General features: G+C 29.9%; 1 long non-coding RNA gene across 1 annotated transcript; it reads right to left on the reverse strand.

Annotated features, from left to right (window-relative positions):
• Positions 1-792: 792 nt before the first annotated feature.
• Positions 793-3,577, reverse strand: LOC149269855 (uncharacterized). Its single transcript, XR_016269257.1, has 4 exons — positions 2,876-3,577; positions 2,260-2,789; positions 1,375-2,135; positions 793-1,277 (listed from the first exon to the last, which is right to left on the reverse strand). It is a non-coding gene; the product is annotated as an uncharacterized LOC149269855 (long non-coding RNA).
• Between the last annotated feature and the right edge of the window lie 2,711 nt (positions 3,578-6,288).

Here is a 6,288-nt window from a genome sequence, read left to right on the forward strand (position 1 = left end):
AGCCACTGTTGTTCTTGTAGTAGCTGTTGTTGTTGCCGCTGCTGCTGCTGCTGTAGCGTGTGTGAAAAATGTTATCAGCTGCTTAAGGGAGTTAGTGGACTGCTGCGGGGGTGGCTATACACTTGGAGAAATGCTAGTCTGGGTTTGCTTTAAATTAAGCCAGCACGAAATGAAAAATATATATTAAACTCTGATACTTTACACTAGTACCTTAAATTTGTTGTTGTTTAAAAAAAAGTTTTAGTTTTTGTTTTACATAAAAAAAAAAAATAAATATATATTTTAAAAATATCTCACTTATATTTATTTTAACATACTTATTTTTAATGATTTTATTATTATATATTATAATTATTTTATATATTGTAATATATTGTAATTTGTAATTTTGATCTCATCTATGAATAATTTTCTATTAATGGTAATTATTGAATTTTAATTTTAATTTTTAATTTTTTATCAGTTACTTGATTAAATGTTTTTGGTTATGTTGGCATCCATTTGTTGAGAGTTTTCAAAATAATTTCTGTATTTCTGTAATGTTTTTTGTTTATCTTGAAAAAAGAGGTTTGGGTAAAAATTTATTTAATTTAATGCTCGCTAACATTTTTTTTTTTAATTTTGTTTGTTTTATCTATCTTAATTAAGAAAAAAAAAAAAAAAAAAATAATAATAATGAAAATAAAATCTATCTTAATTAAGAAAAAAAAAAAAAAAAAAAAAAAAAAAATAATAATAATAATAATGAAAATAAAACCAAATAAATTGTAAAGTACAAAAAAAGGTAGTAAATATTTTTAAAATACGTGTTTTAATATATATTTAATTTTATTTAATGTATTTACAATTTATATATAAAAAATATATATATTTGATTCAATGATAATCTTTTTTTGCTGAGTGCATTTTCTTGCTGGGCTTTTTTTTGTTGGAAATGGGTGGCTGGATGCTGTGACGTACAAATGCCAGAAAAATATGATGTGACATGATAAATATTGCACGCGCGGGGATTTTTTGGTAGTCGATGTTGTTGTTGTTGTTGTTGTTGATGTTGATGTTGTCAACATCATTGCCGAAATAATGTGACAGATTCATTTATAGCTACGTGGCCTGACAACCAAACGCTGCTCATCAACATGGTCATCATCGTGTTAATGATGATGATTTAGCTGATGTTGATGCGGTTTCACATAGGCGTTGTAAGCAGCTGAAGTCTGCGGTCGCACCGGGTGTTGTTTATGTTTTTGACATTCGTAAAAACATTTAAGCGTCAATTGCTGATGATATTGAAATCAGGTTTCATGTAGTGATGGGAGGGAGAGAGCGTTGTATATAAATGTGTTCGATTAGATCTGAAATTGCAATAATGCATACCTTTGAAATGGAAAGGATTTATAGAGAAAACAGTGTATATAATGTAAAATTAATTCGATATATCAAATATTATGCTTTAATTTCTTTTAGTTTTATTCATAACTAGCTGGCCCGGCAAACGTTGCATTGCCCTCTATATTATTTCTAGGTAAAAAATTGTTGAAAGCTATGTTGTTCAGGCTGGGATACACTGATAAATTTATTAATCGGATTTTCATTCAAGCACCTTGTTGTAAACGACATTCTTCGTTTTTTGGTCGGGTGCAAGAACAAATAATGCGGATCGTTTGCCAACACGTGAGCATGCCACGTACAATTGACCATGAGAAAAACACGCATTTTCTAGATTGAGGCCACAAATAGTCAAAGATTGGCCCTGTGACTTGTTGATCGTCATGGCGAAGGCAAGACGAAGCGGGAATTGAATTCGTTTAAATTCAAAGGGCATATCTGTTGAGCTCATCGGAATCCTAGGAATAAGAACTTCCTCATCTTTAAATTTTCCTTTGAGTATCAACGCGTGAATCACATTGCTCATCAGTTTTCTTATCACCAAACGCGTTCCATTGCACAGTTTTGGTTGGTTTAAATTTCTAAGCATGCAAATCATGGAGAATTGCTCTTTTCATAGCTGTGTTCATTTCTTGACGCCGGTCAAGTTGTTCTTCCATATTGCCCATGAAGTATATTTGCAAGAATTTTTGCTGTGCATCTTCAATAGGTTGCAATGATCCAATGCGATGGCAAATCTGGCCTTGAATCTTTAAATTCAAAGCCATAGTTATAGTTATATTTACAAACACTATTTACAGAAATCTAACAAACTACATTATTCCAAATTTTTTTTTGGCAGTCATAGAAAATAAAATTTTTAACGTAAATTACCTTAAATATCCGTCTCCAATATTTTCCGCCCCAAATTATGTCATTTGGAAACAGGCATTGTATTTTTGAGTGTTCGCTAGAAAATGTCGTGATTCTAGTGTTTCGCCATAAAGCAGGGAACGCAATGGCTATGGTGACCGCTAATGGCAATGTCACTTTACCACTAAGGCAGCACAAACCGGGCGTTTCACCAGCAAACTTCAATGCGCCACAATGCTAGCAAACAACGTCCATTGGACCAATGCAAACTAAACGATTCAAGCTGTAATCAATGGTGCAATCATATCGAAACGCTGCTCGATTCAAATCAATCCTTGAACCATTTCTTATTGCCATTTCACGGGCTGCCTCTCTTTGAGAAGCACGAATTAAGGCCCTTCTTCCCTGGGTACTAACGCGGAGCCTTTCTCGGGCGATTTCTCGCTCTTCGTCAGATAATTGACTCGCGCTATTCCGTTGCCTAATTGCATTATGGGTCCGCCGGGAAAGATTAGATCTTCTAGGACGCGGCATTTTTATTAATAGTAATACTGCCCTCGCACAAAACCATATAAAACAATCGAGAAATATAAATATAAATAATTTACACAAATTTATGTTTGAGACAAACAAATACCTGAACTTTCGATATTTAGCTTTTGTAAAAGTCCAAAAATACAATTTTTAATAATTAACTTTTTTTTTTTAATTTCGAATTTTGAATTTTGAATTTTTTATTTATTTTTGATTGTTAGGTTTTAATCTTTTGATTTTTTTTTTTTAATTTTTGCAGATTTTTGATTTGAAATATTTATAAAGTTTAAAAGTCCGAAAATATAAAAAGCCAAAAATACACTTTTTAATAATTACCTTTTTTCTTTTTTAATTTCGAATTTTTAATTTTTTATTTATTTTTTGAACAGTCAGGTTTTAATCTTTTGATTTTTTGCAGATTTTTGATTTGAAATATTTTTCCTTTTGATTTGAAATTTTTTTTTTTTTTTTTTTTTTTTTTTTTTTTTTTTTTTTTTGAATAGTCAGGTCTGCTCGAGGTCAGGAGACCGTAGACTGATTGACTACATTTGTTTATTTACTTCTACACTATTGTCAAAACTGTCACTGTTACCAAGCCTACTGGGTATAAAAAAAATTTGAACATTTGGGGAAAAAACCGCGTTTTTCAAGTATTCGGCAAATTTTTTCAGTATTTTTAAGACCCTATACTAAACTCGTTGCGGAGACAAATCCAACAAATCAAAAACCATGAAAATTGGTTCAGCCCAAATCAAGTTATAAGCAGTCTTCACTTTTACACAACTTTCTTTTATATATATAGATATATTTATATATTTTTGTTCTTATAGTAATGAAAACGTTTCTTTGAAGATCAATTAATCATTTATATATTGTTTATTCTAAAATTAAAATACAGATATTTAAAAATTTTTCAAAAATAAATTGTAAATTAATTTAAAAATTAAAATTGAATACTTTTCTTTATATTTTATTTTATATATTTAAATTTAATATTTTTAAAAATTTATATATATTTTTTAAGCTACCATTAAAAAATAAATTAAAGTACATAATATATTTGTTTTTAATCTGCTAAGCTTATCGAAAATGTTACTTTTATTTAAAACTCTATCATGTATGTTTCATTAAATTATTTTTTCTACAATTTAGAATTAAATTAAATTTTTTTTTTTCAATTTTAATATTATTTTTTCAATTTTAATATTATTTTTTCATTAAAAAAAAGAGGTTTGAATTAATTCTAATTACGAAGCAAAACACTTTCCCTTTACGCTGGCTCATTAATCAAACGCCCCAAAAAATGTATAAACAAAATGTAATAAACAATTAGCAATCAGTCGACATAACGAGCCAAGGTCAAATTTCGATGGCACAAGAACAAAACTAACTAATTTCTATAGAACAACAAAATAGGGCAACAGTTGTTGCTGCTGTTGTTGTTGCTGTTGGGGGTGTTGCCGGTGCTCGACTTCTATTTACAACATCCACAAGTCATTGCCAATCAAATAATTAGAGTCTGGCAATGCTGGCCAAAAAATGAGAGTTCAAGCCAAACACAAACAGGCAGTCAAAGTGTATGTGTGTTTGTGTGTGTGAGTCTTACAAATAACGCGCAGAATCTCTCTTTTGTACATATATATATATAAATATTTGATAGAGTATACACAAATGGCAGACAACAAAAGTTCAACGCGCGCTCTCCAGCCAAAAACAAAAAAGCAAAAGCAACAACAGCAAATTGTATGGCAAAAACTTTGTTGCAACACATTTGGGGGCAAGTACTAGTCAATGACATTGAAGAGTCTACAAGCACACATACATATTGATATATACATATATAGATATATATATATATATGTATATATCTGTGTGTGTGTCTCTCTCGGCATTATAACTAGTTACACATAAGTGTTGCGTTTTCCAAACAAGATTTAAATAATTGACAATTTAAATTTTCGTGTTTGGACTTTTCAAGGATTTTATGACATTTTCAATGCTAAATCTGAAAAGTCATCTCGATGAGAGCGTGTTTTCTATTCTATTTTCCTTTTGTTTTGTTCTTGTTTGATTGGCTTTCAAGTGCATTTGCATGAGCAATGCGAATGCTTAGAATTTTAAAGGGGTTTGAATATTTTTGTGTAGGCAATCGATGTTGCATTTGCAAACAAATGGCTAAAAAGAAAAAAAAACAACAACAACAAAAAAAACAGTAACTCCATTGGAAATTGAGCTAGAAATAGCAGTTATACAAAGTTCTTATGGTGTGCACAGAATTTTAATTTTGACTATCAACTAGGAATATAGATATTCAGCTACAGCTTAGAAACAAATTCAGTTTAGCAAATTTTCTTGTTATATGTGAATATTAATTTTATTTTAGATAAAGAAGTATTCTTCTAAAAATATTTATAGAACAATGAAAAATCTGAAGTGCAGCTACAAAAAGTATGCTATATAGATTTTTTTGCCTTTATAACTCGTTTAATAATTAAACAAAAAAAAAAAAAAAAAAAAAAAAAAAAAAAATTACAAAAAATATGATAAAGTAAACATATTAAAATTAAAAAAAAAAAAAAAAAAGAAAATGTTTGCCTGAAACTTAAGCTGTACTTAAATTTATATAAAACAAAAATAAAATTAATTTGTAATATCATCATTGTTAAAATAAAATGTATAAATTTGTATGTTTAAATATGTATGTATATATGTAGATATGTATTTTGCTTATTTCCGAAATATTTTCTGGTTATGGGGGCATTGATGAGGCATTATGTGAATCATATTAAATATAAATTTTCAAATGTAATTAAATCGTAAAATAGAATAAGTCATTAAAAATAAAATTGTAATAAAGTCTTCATTATGAAAACCATAATTCTATACAACTTTAATCCGCCTAAGCAATACTCAACCAAAATTAGATAGATATTCGTTGACCACAGTTCAAGTAGCTACCGATATTAAACCATCTTACGCTCTTGTAGTACCACAGCTCTGTCATAAAAAAACCAAACCCCGTCGCCCATAAAAAAAGCGAGAAGTAGACGGGAAAAATCAAGGGCTGCACGTGTCTGGTTTTTTATGATGTTGCTCGCATGTTCAGGCCGGACGCGTGAATAATTCTGCAGCAGGACCTTTGGTCACGCTGTGAATCAATCTTGCGTCACGAACAGGACACAGGAAGTAAACAGATCTAACTGAGTGCCAGACTAGAAGTCAGTTCTAAGACGCAGCTGGATAAAATGCAATTTTGTTGTTGTTGAAAGATTTTGTTGAAGCAGAAAATATTCTTCGTTTTCTTTTTTAGGTATTTAGGCAAAGCTTGATATATTTTGAATATATACAATATATATAGTAGATATATTTTTGGCTTGTTTTACAGGTTACACAAACAAAATGGAGCCAAAACGTTTTGCTGGGGGTTGTTTGGGGCCGAGACGCAAACTATTAGCGTTTAGTGCGCATGTTTAAGAAGAAAAGAAAAAATAAGCACACACACACACACGCACACCT

Source organism: Drosophila arizonae, chromosome 3 (assembly GCF_054131065.1).
Source record: "Drosophila arizonae isolate 15081-1271.41 chromosome 3, UAZ_ARI_1.0, whole genome shotgun sequence".
Taxonomy (NCBI): domain Eukaryota; kingdom Metazoa; phylum Arthropoda; class Insecta; order Diptera; family Drosophilidae; genus Drosophila; species Drosophila arizonae.